This window comes from Lepisma saccharinum, chromosome 20 (genome assembly GCF_977018435.1).
Source record: "Lepisma saccharinum chromosome 20, izLepSacc3.1, whole genome shotgun sequence".
Lineage (NCBI taxonomy): Eukaryota > Metazoa > Arthropoda > Insecta > Zygentoma > Lepismatidae > Lepisma > Lepisma saccharinum.
Window position 1 is genome coordinate 61,444,644 of NC_139248.1, and position 19,693 is coordinate 61,464,336.

Here is a 19,693-nt window from a genome sequence, read left to right on the forward strand (position 1 = left end):
ATTTTCGTATTGTGCTATTGAAACTGATTGTGCTAGTACAAAAATTTCTTATTGTGCAAGAAAAAATGTTAAAAAACTTGTTAAAACTGCTGTGTGACCCTCTCGTTCTTCACGTCGTGGACGAAGGACTTCTCGGCGACCAGGATCACACTGCATACGGTGTCCTCGGGCAACGGACTGTTGAACTCGCAGACGACCTTGATGTTGGTGCGATCGTTGACCACCACCTGCTTCCTCTTCGTGGTATTGATGACGGACATGGGTCTGTGGGTTATGAATTCGCTGGGCGTGTAGTACATGTCCACGTTCCCCTCGGTCACACGTTTGAAAGAGGTGTAAGCTTCGTAAAGTTTTAGGTAATCGTTTTTGGTCATGTCGAGGTTGTAATTCTCGCGCGGGAACACTTCGTTTCTTCCATTCTTCAGATAAACATTCTTGATTTTGCAGTTGTCGAATTTGCTGGAATTTTTTTCCTGATTTTTATCGCGCCCGGTCTGAAAAAGCACCACGACGAAATCTGGCATGTCGAACTGTATGTTGTTGAACTGCGTTGTCACGTCGAATTCCATGTGACTTCCCGACGCCACCTTCTGCACGCACTGGTAACCGTGAAAGCGAATCGGCACCTGCGGACTCTTCAAGATCTCCGCTTTGTACTTGAGGGCGTAGTTTGTTTCGTATTCTACGATCGGCATTCTCAACTCCATGCTCCGGATGACGCACTTGGCTGCTTCGGGTAATGTGTTGGCTATCGGCGTGCCGTCGGCGTTCAAGTTGGTGTATCGCATCAGCGCGTCGTTGTCGTTGGCTGCTCTTCGAAACGTGACGCGCAATCCTCCCTTCCACATGATCTCCTTGTAGTCCGAGAAGAATCCTGGCAGCAGACGCATGGGAAAGAGCACTGTGTGACTTGTCGTCGATATTTTCGTCCCTGCTTCGAATCCTCCCACCTGGTAGTATGCTGCGTCTGTTTTGGATAATTTCAATGTTCCCACTGCCGTCGACGTGATGCCTGGATAATCTATTCTGTCGATGACGGTGTTGTGTTTCCTCACCTCCACCTGCGAGAACAGGTGAGGCACGAAGTTGTCCACGAGTATCAAATTTGCTGCTGCGGGAAACGCGTCTCCGCTTTCCTTCTTCACCACGTCGAATTGAAGGTAGAGGTCTGCTCTGTGAGGATGAACGAACCCATCCCCTACGTCCACGTCGTATTCGATCTCCCTGTTCGCTTCGTTCAAATTGGCGAACGTGCGACGGTTGGGAGGGAAAGATTGCAATTCGTAACTTTCGATTTGCTCCATTTTCACTATGCGTGTTATTTATTATACGTTGATCTCCACGATGGCAGTGGTCGTTGCACCTGCGAAATCCACCACGTCTCCTTTCTCGTTTGTCACCACCAACTCTATGTCGTCTATGCGGTTGCGGCATACTGGAAAATAGATCGGCGAAGAGGGTGTGTAGATGATCGGTTCCATGAATTCGGAACTGGGTTTGAACGTAGCTATGATTCCTGTCTGCTTGTGACTTCCTAACAATCCGTCCGAGGATTTAGTAATCATTCCTTCCGCCACGTTACAGTGAACGTTCAGAGTCTCTATGGCCAGAAATTTAGGAATGTTTGCTGCCGTGTGTTTGATGCCAGCTTCGAGTTTGGTGTTGTTCTCGAAACCTAAAAGTTCTCCTATGGTGCCCAGGTCCACGGTCTCCGTCGCCGACACGATTTCCACTCTGTGCGTGACCGAATTTTGAGAAAGGTACGTGCCTTTGGGTAATTGAGCTTGCAAAGTGGAAAGATTGTATTGGCCTGGCGTGACGACGATGTGCTCGCTTCCGACGCTAATTTTGTTGTTGTGCTGCGTGACGTTAGGTATGAGGTACATGCTGTAGAATGCACGCAGAGCTACGGATTTAGGATAGACGATGTCGTCGTGCAGCGTGAGTTTCAAGATTGAAGATTCGCTCGTGAGATGGAACACGCCCATCGTGTTTAAGATTCCACAATGTTTTCTGAAAATGTTCCACCGACGGGTTATTTATTTTAGACATGTATGCGAGAACGGAAAGGCATAGGTGGCCGCAGTTAACATCGGTGAAACCCTGGATGCGTTTGTCATTGTAGTAGAGGTTGGCAACACTGAGATACTTCACCAACCTGGCAGGTGGTGTGCCACCGAACGAATCGAAAACAAATGCATTGTTGTCGTCAATTTTGAGGTAGCATATCCAATGTGTACCAGGATTTTTGTAACTGTCCAGGTTGACCACGCCATACTCCTTTTTCTTCACAGCAGAGGGTAGAGAATCGGACATGAAAACACCCCTGAAGTTCTTTATTCCCAACAGTTCGATCAGAGATTCAATATCGAAGTTGGACAGGGCTTCTTCTTTTTTTATATTTCTTCAAAACATCGAGGTTGCTTTTTTGTTTTTTGGTTGTACCTTTCCCCTTTTTCTCCATAGCCAGGTTGTGACGTTTCTGTTCTTCCAACTCGGCCTTGTTCTTCTTCGAGTCGATGACGGTTTTCGCGATGGCGGCACTTCCGCCAGCCAAACTTCCAACGGCCCCCAATGCTGCCAGGATGGCTGGGATGCTGAATATGAAACCTTCGATCTTTTGCTGTTTTCGCGAACGCTGCAAGCGTCTCAATTGAGGTGTGCTGAGAAGTAATTTCATTCCGTGTCCTTTCGTCAAGCAAGAACGTTTCTTCTCGCGTTGTTTCTTGGTGAGTAACCCATCGAGGGCACCTAGATTTTTCAGATTGGAGTATGGTATCTGGTACACGACACCTTTGGGCTTCATGTTGATGCTCTATATGTTATTTACACGGTATGTTATTTATATATATGTTCTGAGATTTTTTTGTTTTGTGTAATTTTTTTCGGTATGTTATTTATATATAAATGTTCTGAGATTTTTTTTTTGTTTCGTGTAATTTTTTTTTTCAAGGATATACTCCGCGCAGAGCCGTTACACAAATTCTATTACGTGCTTCGTTTTCTTACCAAGAAGTTCTTTTGTCCCCTTGTACACGATTTGAGTTTTGTTCTCGATTAAAATAGCTAGCTTCTCGTCGGATAACATGTTAGCGTATCGATCTGGTAAAAATAGACTGTATTGTGCGTTGAGCAACAGACGCGCCTTGGGACCATACTGGGTAGAAACAATTGAACCGGAAGTTATCGTGTAAGGTTTGTCCACTTCCAATTCCTGAATTTTTACATATTCGACTGATGAATTTAGCATTTGTTTTAATGCTTGGGCGTCTAGTGATTGTTTACTCATTTTTATAAGATGGCAAACACAACTGGAGTTTTTTTTTTACGTAGTGTTATTTATATACCGAAGAAATTTTTTTCACGGTTCGAGAATTTTTTTTATTTCTACACACCCCATCCAAATTTTTGTTTCGTGTTCATGGCGATGGTGGTGCCCAGTGCTGCAACTCTTTCTCCCAGCGAAGCGTCTCTGCTAACGAATCTTTCGAAAGCTGCGTGCTCTAATTTTCTGTCTGCTTCGTGACGTGCATCCAGATCGGTGCGAGTGGTGTTGTAGACGATGTCGTGATCTTTGCATGCGGCGTCCAACGGATTCACACCCTTGTCTCCTCTCTCCAATCTTTTCTCGAGTTTGGTACCCGGTCCGCAGTACTGGTAGCCGGGTAAATGCATCTCGAAAGGTAACTTGTTGATGATGTCGTTCACGAGCCCCTTTCCTTCGGCCACGTTCCAGAATCTCGGAGGCAACGTGTTGATAATTTTAATGAGGTAACCTATGCCCTTGTCGTCGTTCACGATGAAGTTGGAAAGTTTGGCGCTGATCATGTCCACGATGCCAACCTTCTCGTTGTAGAAATTACGATTGCCTGCATTCTCCTCTCCTGCAATAACCAACAACCTGTCTATGAGCTTGCGCACGTCATCCACCCACACAAACTCTTTGGGCACGGTGTTGTAGAGTTTGACGCCACTGCCTGTTTTCACCTGATTCCATATCGGCTTGATGAGATTCCTGTACTTCTCGCCGCTGCTGGATTTGACCCTATTCTGCGTAGCGTCGTTGTTTTGGTATAAGGCATCCGTCATGATCAAAATTTCCTTGTAACTCTGGTAATCTTCGTCGGTGTAATCTTTCGGCTGCTTTTTGGCAACGAGTTCCCACAGTCCCACTGTACCCGGATACCTGGTCCAACTATCCTTGTCGCCTAAATTAACTTTAATGTCGTTGCCTTCGAAGGTAACTTTCGATTTTCCTATCTTCCAAACCACACCACCGCCTTCGTTGCTCTCCATGCTCGGATACAATCCGAACACTTCATCTTTGTCGAATTTCCCCGTGCTCAGGTAGTCTCGTGCCAAAGGTCCCAACTCGATCTTATCCAAAGACGACGACGTGCTACCTATGGCTCGACGTTGTGCCGGTACGTCCTTCAGTTCGAACGGCGTCGAAGGAATGCTCGAAATGGGCGTGGGTACGGTGTAACTTTTAGCTGCAAGTGGTACGAGTTCGTTGATCAAATTTTTATTTTGTTCCGTGACGCCTTTAATTTCTTTACCTAGATCGCTGATGGCGTCGATCACAGGTTGATCTTGACATTTCTTCTGTTCGTAGAATCCGCGATTCTCGGATTTCCAACCTTTGAAGCGTTTCGCGAGGTAATCGCGAAGCTTGAGATTTTCGTCTTCGATTTTTCGTTTCGTCATAACGTTATTTATACACGTCGTTTCTCACAACGTTGCAACGTTTAGAAAGTCGTTGATTTTGTTTCTGTATTTTCCGTCGTTGGGTTTTCTCGTCATGTCGATCGTCGCGAATCCGAAATCGTCACTGTTCCAACAGTGGGAGCAGCAGCGTTCCGAAAATTGATTGTAGTTCATGTCTCCGCCTACGTAGTCATCGTACGCGTGCTTGAGGTTGGTGTGATCTTGACGAAACAAACATATGAAATTAGCGTTGTCGCGTACTAACTGTTTTGGAATTTTGGAAAACGTTTGAGCTAGGAAGAAGCAATCTATTCCTTTGTGACGACCTTGCGTGAAAAAGTTGCGAATTTCATTTTGATTTTCCAGGATGACATCGTCGAACACAACGACTGAATTTTCACGACAATCGTCGAGTGGTTTTATTTCTGAGGCGAACGTTGCAATGTCCAGACCATCGTACAGTTTTATCAGTTGCTGGTATTTAGATTGCTCCAAACTTTTCGAGAAGACGTAGAGGTGCCTGTTCTTCCAATCTAACCAATTCGGTGCGAGGAGAAAATTGTCCACGAGCAGTGTCGTTTTCCCACACCCCGAAGGACCTACGATCAGACAGCGGATGCTGTCGGGAAGCAACTCGCCGTTCTTTTTTTTTTGTTTGACTTTCCGAATCCGGTAGACGCTTCACCACGTTCCACGTACTCACAAGATCACTTCGTTCGCGTCGATCCAACTCTTTTCCGGAAGTCCCAGCCATTTGACAAACAGTTTGTCGCCTTTCCTACGCAATACTTTCTCGATGAGGTACGTGTCGGGATGTTTTGTTTTAGAAAGTTCCTCTTCGTAAAATCTTCCTTTCAAAATCTTGCCGCTACTATCTTTTATTATATACGTGTGTCGGTTTCCGGGTAAAACTCGAACCACCGTAAAAAGTACCGTGCTCCAATTTTTTGTGAACCCCTTCTCGAAAGTGCGTTTGAATTTGCTGATCCTCACCTGGTCTCCAATTTTGAATTTTGATTTCTTGGTAGTCGTGGGAGTGTACTTTGGACAGTAAACTGTAGAAATTAAACGCTGCTCGTCAGATTTCGTAACGTCAGCCGGCTTCATGCCTATCGTTCTGTGTACCGTATCATTATAGGTGTCGACGAGTTCCGGCAGTATGTCGACCCATTTGTAATTTCCTCGAAGCGTGAATCGTTTCCACATGTGTGTTTTCAAGGTTCGATTAAATCTTTCCACGATGCTGGCTTTGATGTGACTGAAGGTTGAATAATGTCGAATGTCATGTTTTTGAATAAACTTTTGGAATACGGCATTGTAAAATTCTTTACCGTTGTCTGTTTGCAAAAACCGTGGTCGTCTGTCGCTTTTGCGAAAAATTGTCTTGAATGCTTCCGTGACGCACGTTCCTGTTTTGGCTTTCAAAGGTAGAGCCCATGCGAATTTCGAAAACGTGTCTATGACGGTGAGGAGGTACTTGTTGCCCTTGTTCAATTTATGTACGTTTTTTAGATTGCCGCTGCTCATCTCCACGAGGTCACTTTGCCAGAGGTCATCGATTCCCTTGGTTACCACAGCTAAACGTTCGTAGTTGCGGCGTGCAGGTTTATGCAATTCTTCGACGATGGCTTGCCTAGACATTTTTTAGAGATTACGTTTGAAGAGAAGCACCAGCGTGATGGGATTCAAAGAGGGTGGCACTTCGCTCGTGTTTTGAATGATCAGCTTATCGCCAGCACTCACGTCAAAAACGGTAAGATCTTCGTCTTCGTGTATTTCATATATGTTGCGCGTTTCGTTCCAACGTGCCAGAGGAATGTTTCCTGCTTCGATATCAAGGTCATGGTGGGAACGCTAGCTTTTCTGCCGTGAGACCAGTACGAAAATTCATTTATCTGAATCGTGCCATCGAGGAGAAACTTGTAGTACGGATGATAAGGATGTAACATGTACAGTTTGTTACCTTCGACGAACGTGGAGATTCTCTGTTGATTGGGTACGCTGTTGATTTCGATGGCTTGCAGAGAATGCAGTTTAGCGAATTTAGTATCGACGCTAACGAGGTTGCTGTGAAGCTGTCCCAGTGTATTTTGTACGGGCAACAAATGTTCGACGATGGTATCCTTTACTGTAGAAAACTACGGTTTGATTTTCACTTCCACGTTCAACTGCTTGAAGTTTTCGTTGAGTTCTTGTAATTTGGCACCGAAAGAGGCCAGCGTCGATTCCTGCGTGGATTCCAGCACTCCAACTTGATCTCTGATGTTGACAACGATACTCTGAAGGTTCTCGACTTGATTCAATTTCGAACTTTTCTCGGTAAGATCGTTCACGATGCTTCGCATCTCGGTAAACTGCGTGTGAAGGTCGGCGATGCTCTGCGAAGTGGGCAGCGTCGACACCAGCGAAGTAAGTTCGTCTCGAATCTGTTCCACGTTTGCCGTTTCCGTTTCTAGTCGTTTCAGCATACGTGATATGTTCCTTTTCAAAGCGTGTAATTCTTTTGAGGTGGGGAGATTGGCCACCCTACTCTCGAGATCGCTCAATGAACTTTTGATGTCGCTCGAATCGGATAGTGCCGTCACCGCCGTTTTCAATTTTTCCAAATCTTCGCTCGAAGGTACGCTCGTCCGTAACGATTCCAAGTCACCCTGTATGTTGTCCAGTACGTGATGAAAATGAGCAAGATTCGTTTCGACGTTCAAATTTTCTAAATATTCGATCTTCTGCTGAACCGTGCTTAACGTGTCTTGTATGCTCGTCAACGCACTGGCTTCAGCGTGAATATTTTTAATTTCTTCGTTGATCAACTCCAGAGACGCCTGAAGCGTAGCGATGGTGGTTTGAATGTGTTCGAAATCTTGATAAGCCTCCAATTGAATTTTTATGTTCGCGACGCTTTTGCCGATGACCTGCAGTTCGTCTGACGATGGTAGGTTCGTCATGGTATCTTCCAAAGTCTGTAACTTGGATTTAATTTCTTCCAACGTGCCGGCGAATTCTTCTTGTAATTTGGAAACAACAACATGCAAGCGTTCTACATCAATATCCTTCACGACGGTTTGAAGTTCAGAGAAATTCTTTTCGATTGCCGAAGTTCGTTCTTCGATTTCGAGTTTCAATTTTTCCAAATCTTCATTTTTCGATTGAAATTGCTGCAATTTGGCCAAATCATTTTGAAGTTTATCCACGCTCAACTGTATATTTTGAACGTTGTCGTAAGAAGGTACGTCGACATAATTTTTTAAGAGCGTTTTCAGTTCGGAATCGATTTTCAGAATGGGGTCGAGACATTGCGTTTGGAGCGTAGCGATCTCCGACTCTAAACTTTTGTTTAAGGTCTCCTGCAAAGCGATCAAATCGCTCCTCAACTTTTTAATTCGGACGTCCAACATGAGAATCTCTTCTGCGTGGTCTACACGCTTAGTGTTGCCGAAAATATCGTTAGGCATTTTGGTTAACGGTTATTTATAATAGGATAGACGATTCGTAATTCTACGAAGAGAGGAATGAGTTTGTCGTAATCTCCTAGGAGTTCCACGTATAAACAATCTCCTGCAGAAACATCGTACGTAATATTAGAAAGCATCTTGTCGTGCTTGATTCGAAAAATGTTCTTGCCGGTAGATATTTTGATTTCGCCTACGTTTTCCGGATTCACGGTGATTTGAAGTTTTCCATCGATCGGAATTTCGTAAAAATGTAAATTGTTGTTGAAGACGTAAAACATCTTGCCCACATCGTCATCCAATTTCGTCCAAATACTGTTAAGGTGAACAATCAGTAGACCATTGAGTTTAGTTAACATGGAAGGTAGAAATTCATGATCTGTCGTCGCGCGGTGTACAGTCTCCATGTTGGTTTGTTTTCGGAAACCAAAGAGATTCATAGGTATGCTGGTTATTTAAGAATACGGTCAAAGTTTTTTGTAATGACAGTCAGTGTTTTTTTTTTTTTTTGTAATGACTAACAAAATGATTTTTTTTGTTTTGTTTTTTTTGTTTTGTTTTTATGAATCTTCTGTTGAAGATGGGCATATGTTGCAGGTTTTGCTTTCTGCTAAGCGATAGTGCCCCCACGGCAGTGTGTGGATTCCACATTGGAGAACGCACCTCTTGTCGTCGTTGGGATCCAGGGCAATCTTCCTCACCTTGTTGGTGGTCAACACATGGTCGACGCTCTGGATGCGCTGTTCCGCTCTTAGAACCGACGACCTGGTCTTGAGGCAATCCACGAAGTCCTCGAATGTGAGATGCTCCCGAACCACCTGTCTGCCGACACCCTTGGCCTTCTTGGTAACACTGCCCTCGGCTTTGATGGTATAGGCCTTGGCGCGAAGACCTGCAAACTCAAGAATCACGTCTCCGTCCTTCTCATCTTTGAGTTTGCCAGGCACCTTCTTGTTGCGGGCCAGGATACCGTACTGGTTCGGCTGGGGATAGCCCGAGGTGTCGAAGAGGTTAACCAAAAATGGAACTGCGGCTATATCCCCGTATGCGTCGGCTGTGCGAACGTGGTACACCAAGCTGTCCGTGTCCGTGTAGAGAAGCGAGATGTTGTGGCCGTAGTGTGGACGTAATATGTCGTAGTACGTCTCGAACATGTGGAGCTTGCTCAGATCCAGAACCGTGGCTCCAACGTAGATGGGCTTGGTGAGCCTCACCACACCTTGCTTCATGTGAATCAGAGCCAGCTGCTCGTTGTAGATTGTTCGAGACTTGAACAATGGACTCGCGACAAGCTGACGACATCGCTCTTTCCTCGTCACCAATTTTATGTCCACGCGATTCCGTACATTCTCCATGGTCTTGCCAAACACCGCATTATTCATGAGCTTGAAGAAATCCTTATCAAGCTCGGACGTAGCTGCGGTGCGGTGTTCAGTGTTGACTTCAATATATGGACGCAACCATGGAGAATGCTCGAACTTGAGGATGCGGCGAACTGCGTGGACTGTGACCCCTCGCTGCATCAACCACCGGAGATTCTGGTAGTGAAGGACGTAATTCTTCTTGGGTTCAAAATCCATAACGAGCTTCGTCTGGTTGGAATCGGGTGGACACTTGAACTCGGGTGCAGGGGGAAGATCGCAGAACAAATCCTGCAGCTTCTCGGAGAACTCAAAGTCCACCTCGGCGAAGAACCCATGTTCCGAATCGTCGAAACCTTCAACGTCAAATTTGGTAGGATCAGCCCACTCGAAGCCTCTAAAGGGGAGTGGCCGCATCATGGAGTGCCCGTACAAGTTATTCACGTCCGTGTGCATGATGTAGCTCGACGGTTGGGTGGAGTCGTAGCCAGTAGCCATGTGATGGTTGTTGGCGCGCGCGTGCCGTTGCGACACCTGGACCATGCCACCCCGGATAGCGCGTTCCACAAACAGCATCATGTCCACGTCCGAAAGAAGCTCCAGCTCGATTTTCGTCACCAGAAACATGGCTGACCACGCCAGTCCGGGGAGACTATAGAAGTAGGCGGGGTCCAGCTTGTAGATGGTCTTCGCAGTTGCACGAAACGCCTGGATCACATCAGCGAGGAGCGTCACATCAAGTTTGAGGTACGCATCGTGGTAGTCTCCGAGAGTTCGACAACCCAGCTCGCGCCACATGGACTGGGCGTGGTGATATTCTTCGTCGGTGATGTTCGAGCCTCGTAGCTGACTGTAGAACTTCACCTGGGGGGGTAGCGACGTCTCCGCGAACTTGGTAGAGTCGGTGACGTATTCGTAGGGGTAGACCCCCTTACGCCTGAAGAGACCGGCGTCCAAGTTTGGAAAATTCGCAGAGGTAATGAGCATTTGCTCGTCGCTGAGTTTTTTCGTCAGGGCATCGAGGCTGGCCGGGAGGAACCTCAGGGAGTCGAGGAAGCGAAGCTCGACGGTAGAGCATAATCCTGGGATTTGAACCCATTTGCTCACACTGATGTAACGCTCCTCGTTCTCGGCGAGAACGTTGATTTGCATGTCGTCGTACCCAAGATGCTTGATCAGGTGGTGAAAGTCGTACCCCGTACGGTTGTTGATGCTAAACTCACAGGTGCACACAGGACAGGTAGTAGCCTCCTCGTGCTTGATTTTGTCGTCAGAAGACAGCGATTCCATAGGCTTGGGGGTCAACAGAAACTTCCCTATCTCGTTGGCTTCCACAACCATCCTCTCGAGGAAGTGTTTGGCTGCGTCGGGACCGCGATACACATAGGGCTAGGGGGCGATGTGTTGATCTCGTCGCACCACAACGTATGCGAAACTGGATGCCTCGTGGAGTTGGTAAGGGGTGGTGGAGGAAACTTCGGGATCGGGATCGCAAATAGACAGGGGTTTGAGGAAGGCCTCGAAATCCGCGATGATGATAGCGGGGTGCTCCACCATGGCACCGTGCATGTGGAAACACTCCACGGTGCCAGGTTCGGGCAAGTCTGCCCCCCCGGTTCGTTGGCATTGCAGTAGAGCTTGTGGTTAGCGAGCTTCTCGGCAGCGATGTTGGGACCTCTGATGCGTTGATAATCCTGCTGTTCTCGATTATCAAAAATAGACAAGCACCTGCGACAAACTTCTTTGTGGTGTTCGTGTTTGCTTGTTTGGCTCGAAACAAGCCGAGAGAGCGAGCGAATGAGGGTGTAGTGATGGCGAGTTTCATCCTTGATAAGCAGAAGATGAATTTCCTGCGCACCATCGTCGTCTACGTCGCTCACCCGGATAGGGTACACCACATATTCGTCGGTGAGGCCATAAACGTTGATGGCCAACCGAGGGTTGCGTGTACGGGTCTCGAACTTGCGAATGTCCGAAAGCGCCACCGGGTAGTCGATCCCAGCCATCGCATCTTCCAGCTCTGGCTCGTAGGGTAGGTACTGGTTAACTCGGCGTGGTTGGTTTTTTCCAGTGGACAGGGTGTAACGCTGCAAGCACACACCATACGAAGCACTTGGCGTCACTGTTCTGAATGTTCAGGACGGCCTTCTTTTCCACAATCGCTTCTGGTAAACGGACGTAGCTGGAGGCGGAGAGAGGCACAAAGTTTGACGCGCAGTTCGTGAGGCTCCCCACACAGCGAACCCCCCGAGCCCTTGGCTTGATGTTCCTCCTGCTTTGCCACCAGCTCCTCGGCAAACTTGTTGTAGATGACCTCGAGGTTATCGACATCCGCCAGATGCAGCGTCTTCGCCTTGGTGTTGTGGCAGAAGCTGTAAATTTCATCAGACGGCTTCTTGTACCAGCAACAAAGCGATGCGTAGAATTTGGTGGAGTGCGTTGCAAGCGCATCGCCGAGGATGGAAATAATTTGGGCTTGCACGTTCTCCAAAAAGCTACGCACGTCGCATGAACCCTCCGAAGTAAGGGGAAAGTCCTCTAACAAACGCTGGAAAGCAGACTGGTTCGCTTTCGCCACAGTTTTGATGCGCTTGGCGGATGGTGGCGAGTCGGCTTCCGCTTTCCTCTTGGTTGAGCTGGTCGACGGTTGAGCCCCAGATGTACTTTCGCTTAAACAAGTAAGCTTATGCTTCTTGGCATACGCAATTGTGATATATTTATTGCATCCGGAACATAGTTCGGTAGCAGCCAAATGCTTGCCTGGCACGCAGGTGCGACAATGTCTTGCAAAATGTTTGCTTGATATAGTTTTTTTGCACACAGGGCAACTTTTCATGGAGCGCATTTTTGGGGTATGTTTATTTATATGTGATCTGTTGGTGGTAGAGTGTTTACAAAACAAAAATGCCTTACAAGAAAAATTTTGTAAGCTAATTCTAATTGGTGTTAGTTTGAGGGGTTTATTTATATATGGGTGGTGTTGTCTTCCTCAAATATGTGCTTTAATCAACCCTATAAAAAAAAATAAAAAAAATATATAAGAAAAATATGATTGTAGATAGAAAAAGCACAATAAATATTGTATGCATGTGTAATTCTATTTAGCTTATTTCTGCTAGACACGAATCTTCTTCAGATTTTATTGCCGACTAGTATATTTTTCTACCATTCTAGTAGAGGTGTGAAACTATGAAAATCTTCTTGTTTATATATATTTTTTTTTGTTTTGGCTAATATAATAGCAAATATATATATATAGCTATTTTGAAATTCTAAAATTTTCAGGTATATTTATTTTTTACATGCAAAGATACATCATAAAAATTACACAATCGTATTTTTTTTCCATATACATATTTTTTTTATTTTCAGAAAACAAAATTATTTTCGATCTCCATTTTTTAAAAAATTTATTTGTGTTTATAGTATTTGTCGGGCAATAGCAGATAAAACAAGAATAGGTTTTCTACGACCCATACTTTACGAGTTACAAAACAACTTAGAAATTACATCTTGAAATTTTAATTTAAAATAACTCGAAAACAGTAAGCACTAATCATTATGTTTCCAATAGGTTGCAGAGTACCTTCAATTTTTTATCAAATATCATTAAAATTTTCGAATTAGAGTAAAAACTAAACCGGCAAATCAAGTTTCTCAAAAAATGAAGAAGGAAAGCGGAGACGCGTTTCCCGCAGCAGCAAATTTGATACTCGTGGACAACTTCGTGCCTCACCTGTTCTCGCAGGTGGAGGTGAGGAAACACAACACCGTCATCGACAGAATAGATTATCCAGGCATCACGTCGACGGCAGTGGGAACATTGAAATTATCCAAAACAGACGCAGCATACTACCAGGTGGGAGGATTCGAAGCAGGGACGAAAATATCGACGACAAGTCACACAGTGCTCTTTCCCATGCGTCTGCTGCCAGGATTCTTCTCGGACTACAAGGAGATCATGTGGAAGGGAGGATTGCGCGTCACGTTTCGAAGAGCAGCCAACGACAACGACGCGCTGATGCGATACACCAACTTGAACGCCGACGGCACGCCGATAGCCAACACATTACCCGAAGCAGCCAAGTGCGTCATCCGGAGCATGGAGTTGAGAATGCCGATCGTAGAATACGAAACAAACTACGCCCTCAAGTACAAAGCGGAGATCTTGAAGAGTCCGCAGGTGCCGATTCGCTTTCACGGTTACCAGTGCGTGCAGAAGGTGGCGTCGGGAAGTCACATGGAATTCGACGTGACAACGCAGTTCAACAACATACAGTTCGACATGCCAGATTTCGTCGTGGTGCTTTTTCAGACCGGGCGCGATAAAAATCAGGAAAAAAATTCCAGCAAATTCGACAACTGCAAAATCAAGAATGTTTATCTGAAGAATGGAAGAAACGAAGTGTTCCCGCGCGAGAATTACAACCTCGACATGACCAAAAACGATTACCTAAAACTTTACGAAGCTTACACCTCTTTCAAACGTGTGACCGAGGGGAACGTGGACATGTACTACACGCCCAGCGAATTCATAACCCACAGACCCATGTCCGTCATCAATACCACGAAGAGGAAGCAGGTGGTGGTCAACGATCGCACCAACATCAAGGTCGTCTGCGAGTTCAACAGTCCGTTGCCCGAGGACACCGTATGCAGTGTGATCCTGGTCGCCGAGAAGTCCTTCGTCCACGACGTGAAGAACGAGAGGGTCACACAGCAGTTTTAACAAGTTTTTTAACATTTTTTCTTGCACAATAAGAAATTTTTGTACTAGCACAATCAGTTTCAATAGCACAATACGAAAATTTCACTAGTTCAAGATCAGTTACAATATCAATTTCATCAGTTATCAGTTACAATATCTTTTTTCTCATCAGTTTTTGCACTATAGCACGAGACAATCAGAAATTTTTGCACAAAAATTTTGTTGTTGTTGTTTTTACATGAGAAAATTAACAATAAAATTCTTTTTTATCGTTTCAGATGCTGTCGAACATCAAAAACACATACACATACAAACACACTAAAAAAATAAGCATGCAACTTTATTTGTAACACACACATACATTCTCCATCTTCATCAAAAAAATATTATAATAAACATAATTATTTTTATCTATCACACAATAAAACTCTATATCCAAAATATTACAACATCAAATAACACTAGAGTCGTTAGTACACGTTGCATGCATTATGGAGGTCCTCTGTAGGGTTTCATGGAAGTTTGGGGGAAAAAAAAAACACATGAAACCCTACAGAGGTGCGGTAATCTACAACCGCAGCCGTTAGAACCTTTTTGGGTTGGGCACCACGCACCCTGGCGAGGTTATAGGGGCCAGGAATCCTAAAAAAAAAAACAACAATTATTTATTTGTTTGTTTGCGTCACAATACAGAAATAAAGAGAAGTACGTACGTGTGTGTGCGTGTGCAGCACATCATTCCCGCGAGAGAGGTTTACAAAGGTCACGATATACATTGGCGCCCGGGACTTGGAAATAATACGTATTCGCTCACCACTGTTGCCAGCTCTAGGTCTCTCTCTTCATCTTACAGCAATATTGGTATCTCTATCTTTTTTTTAGTTGTAGGTGGGTTGCCAACACACTCTAGTTAATAATGCTACATATTATACACACACACGCACACACATACTGTGTTGCCATCCATCCATCCATCTCTCTCTTTTACGGCAGTATATATTTGTTGCCGGCTCTCCTTGCCCAGTGTGTGTATGTTACGCCAGTATATAAATTGGCTAAGCCCTTGCCAAGTAAAAAAAAGCTGTAGGTAAATATTAGCAACACTGTCGGTTGTTTAACTCTTCCCTCTCTTTCTCTTTTTTTGTAAAAGGTTATGGCAAAAGTACCAGTAGGTTGGCAAATTGCTTTATGCACTGTAAAGCCTCAAGCAGTATTGCCAGCTTCTTGCTTTAGGTTAGGTTAGACCAAATAAAAAACCTTGGTGACTTTTCGAGTAAGATGTTGGCAACACTGCAGGGCAAGCCTCAAGCAGTGTTGCCAACTCCTTGCTTTAGGTTAGGTTAGACCAAATAAAAAACTTTGGTGATTTTTTCGAGTAAGATGTTGGCAACACTGCAAGAAAATAAGGCTCAAGCAGTGTTGCCAGCTTCTTGCTTTAGGTTAGGTTATACCCAAAAACAAAAACCTTGGTGATTTTTCGAGTGAGGAGTTGGCAACACTGCGAGCCCCACCGAGCCCCATTTTCGGTTTGTGAACCGGCCCACCTACACTACTAATGAAAGGGTTCAGCTGCGTGTGTATTCTCAGGCCATGGGAAAAATATTGCTTATAAAATTGGTTGCCGACCAGACACTCAAAAATATTTTTTAAACTTATATTTATCGAAATTTACCGTAACCTATGTAGTGCAAAATAAGAATTTTCACATTCTTCACTTTATTTATAAAGCCTATTTAACTTTCTTTTCCATAAAGCAATTTCAGTTTGTGTTCCATTTCTGTTGCGCAAATTATGATCAAATATTTTTGTGCAGATAAGAGAAATTACACTGAGAAGATTACATTAGTTGCACAGTACATATCTATACTTAGTTTATGTATAATTATTACAAGGAAATAATATGTATAACCATGGGCGCATTTAAGGGGGATTCAACGGGTCCAACCCCCCTCTTTTTTTGGTTTAATAAAATTACCAGAGTTACCTGTTCTATCCGCTTGTTCATAAAAATTTCTTCGTACTTATTTCATTCTCTTAAATTAGAGACGAATAGGACGGGATACGGATGGGAAGGAAATTTCGTAATTCCACACACCAGATGGGACTGCAGACCAATGTCTGCAATTTCCTGAAAGTTTCGTAATTTCTGCGATAAGAAACTGCATTGAGACTGCCAAATCAGTAATTTTTCCCCCCTCGAGTCATCTTAAAGATATTTGGTTTTTAAAAACGCAGTGACACAAGATGAACAAAAAAGTATCAATACTAGCGTGACTTCGTGACTACATACACACAACTTTGTCGGGTCCAGCACCCCCTGCTCCCCAACAAGCTTCCAGCCAGCAGTGTCCTGGATTTTTACTTACGAAATAAAGCAACCCTAATCATATCAAAAGTTGATCCATCCCCCCCCCCCCCCGTGAACTATATATAGGCCCATGTGTATAACAATATCCCATGCTGAAATGGTACGATATATTTTGAATTTTGTTCTGCGAAAAAAGCCGCCTCATCTCGATACCCCGAACGCATTAATTAGTTGGTTCACAACTTCACCACTAAGGATCCTATCGAGACGAGACATGGTCTCGTTCTCGTTGAGAGTTGTAAATGTCTGTCTCGTGTTTATTTGTAAATATCTCATTGACAGTCTCGTCTCGATTTATAAACATCCGTCTCGGTTTGGAAGGGCAATTCTCGTTCTCGTCCCAAGTCTCGAAAAATATAGAATTAACAACGTATGCATCATTATAAATACAAAATAAAACTTTCTTTTTTTTTCTTTTTTTTTGACTCCTCGTTTCGACGGTACGAGCCCTCGAAAACTGAATATTATCCTGCTTATATATGCAAACCAAACTGCAGATTCAGAATTACCAGGAATGAACTGGCGTTGTAATTATTATACACAAAATTCATGATTTATCTGAGGAAGTCGCATGTTCCAGGTTTAACTCTCGACCTGGGCATGACTGTTTCGTTGTGAGTGACATTTCATTGAACTGGAAATTGTTACATGGGAGGATGTTTGCTCGAGACTTCGGGGACAGCAGAGGGGATGCTTCTATTCTTAATGTTAGTGTTGCTCACGAGACGAGACATTTTCCGTCTCGTCTCATAAAAAGAGATGGGACAAGTGAATGTTTTCGAAATGAAATGGGACAGAAGAAAAAGTTCGTCTCGTATCTTGGCAGGTTGGGTGATACTTAGATTGTGCAGTTGGTGGTAGTGTGTGTGTGTGTGGTGGGGGTGTACTCCTGCACCCCGACTTCGAATACTCTTGTAGTCATTCATCTTCATTGTAGCGATTAGCCAAAAGTGGGAAGAAATGTGATGTTAGAGAAGATACATATTAAATTAACCACGCGTTCTCATCGTTGCGGTTAAACAAAGTGAACGGAAAAGCGACGTAAAAGTAGGCTAAATACAAACATTTGCAATATATATATATTAACTGAAGAAAACTGTCATTTACTGCAGGAAATTAAAAAACACCGTACCTTTTTATACCGTATCACCTCTTATATTGCAGAAATTGGCGTGTAAACCAGTGTTCTAAAAGTATTATCTTAAAATTTGCGAAGAAAATATTATGACGAAAATAATTGTAATTCCAGAAAAGGCATTCCTATAACATTAAGTTCTTGCCAGTCAGAACCAACCTACGTATTCGCAATGAACAAGGCTGTTCACGTGTTCAGCTATTGACTGTTACAAGGTTTGCTTTGTCACCCTAATGGGAAAACCCTCTACCGAATGGCTGAATTATAGTAAATACTGCTATACTGCTAGGGCATAATTCATCTCCAAGAAATGGAGCACAGATTTTTGCACTGGAAGTTGCAAGATACTTGTTTTACACAGTAACAAGTGAGTTTGCCGTCGCTTCCGCGGCTCATGCTTTGTAAGTTGACGGGACAAGCAGAAGCATAGGCAGAAGCTCTGCCTGCACGCATTTCTATGTGATGACGTCAGAGGACCTCGTGTCTGTGGAGAGGACGTTTTCAAATCCGTGACGTAGGAGGTGAATTTCAGCGGTGTTTGAAGGCGTGTTTCTCGAGAACCAAAACAAATATCGCCGAGATATTTTGCACATCCCATGTTTGTGTCATTATCTGTAAAATGGATGGATTTAAAACGTTTTCCATGTCAAAGTGGAAATGTCCATTGTCATGTTACGTGTTACAATCCATACCTATGTTTTCTTCCGTATTGTTAATAAAAAACTCAAGGACAGGTCATGATAGACGGTTCATAATATTCTTTAATATTTTCGCGACTACTGTACCAAATATCATAACAATTTTCTGATGCAAAGAAATGTTACAAAGAAAAGAATCAGACGTTGCAGCAAAAACCCCAATTACTTCCATTATAAGCAGTCGAGCGCTGTACCCCGGTGTCAACACCAGCGCCTCTAGCGGATTTCATTTTCGAGTGGAACCAGCGAGAGAGAGCAAAACCATGCCGTTTTCCACACTACGTTATTCTAGGCGCTGTAGTACAAAGTGAGAATATCGTTACCGACCTAGGAGTCACTTTTGACCAAAGGTTAACATTCCAATCACACATTGCCGCATTCTAAGTGAAGCTCACAGACATTTGGGATTTATAATGAGAATGGGTAATCAATTTAGAAAAAAATAAAGATTTATCTTGCTGTATTATGCGCTCGTCAGATCTAAACTCGAATATGCTTCTCTTGTTTTCAACCCGCAATTCAAGAAAGACATCGAAAAATTAAAGAAGCTTCAAAATAAATTTCTCAGATATCTACTATTTAAACTTGATGGTACATATCCAAAACTCACTCCTAGCAACATATTACGCGAAATCTTTGCCTCCTTTAGTCGAGTGACGAAAGGAGGCAAACACGACAAATAACTTTTCTCTCCAAGCTTATTAATGGTAAAATAGATTCTTTTAATCTGTTGTCGAAATTAACTTTTTATGTACAGTGGGATCCATAAGTATTGCCGTACAAATCGTCCATCACCATGTACGTGCACTTTATTTGACCCAATAAGAACTTCAAGAATTACAAGAAAACTCAAAACAAGCTGTTGACAACTTCTGCACCAGCATACATAAAAATCCATCACTTAAAAACACATAGGATGTAAGCAAAAATTAATGGAAAATAGTCATGGACAATTTGCACAGTAATACTCATGGATCCCACTGTACCAAACTGTATGTTAAGGACCAGAATCCCCCTTGGAAGAACCAAAATGGCCGAAGCTGAACCTATTAGGAGAATGTGCAAGTTATTTAATTCAGTTTCTAAGAATAACCTATTTAAATGTAATTGTAACATTAGATCTATTCGTTGAATTTCTGTATGTTTTGTTTTGTTCATAGAATTTTGGTTTCATTTAGCTTGTAAGGTTATATCCAATAGTTTAGCGTTATTTATTATTGTATTATCTCTGTGTTTCTTTTGTCTCTATAATCTAATAATTAAATTC

At 43.7% G+C, this 19,693-nt stretch overlaps 1 protein-coding gene across 1 annotated transcript in view; it reads right to left on the reverse strand.

Annotated features, from left to right (window-relative positions):
• The window catches only part of LOC146003650 (glyoxylate reductase/hydroxypyruvate reductase-like), a 72,368-nt gene that overhangs the window by 12,916 nt on the left and 39,759 nt on the right, over positions 1–19,693 (reverse strand). The window lies entirely within an intron of this gene.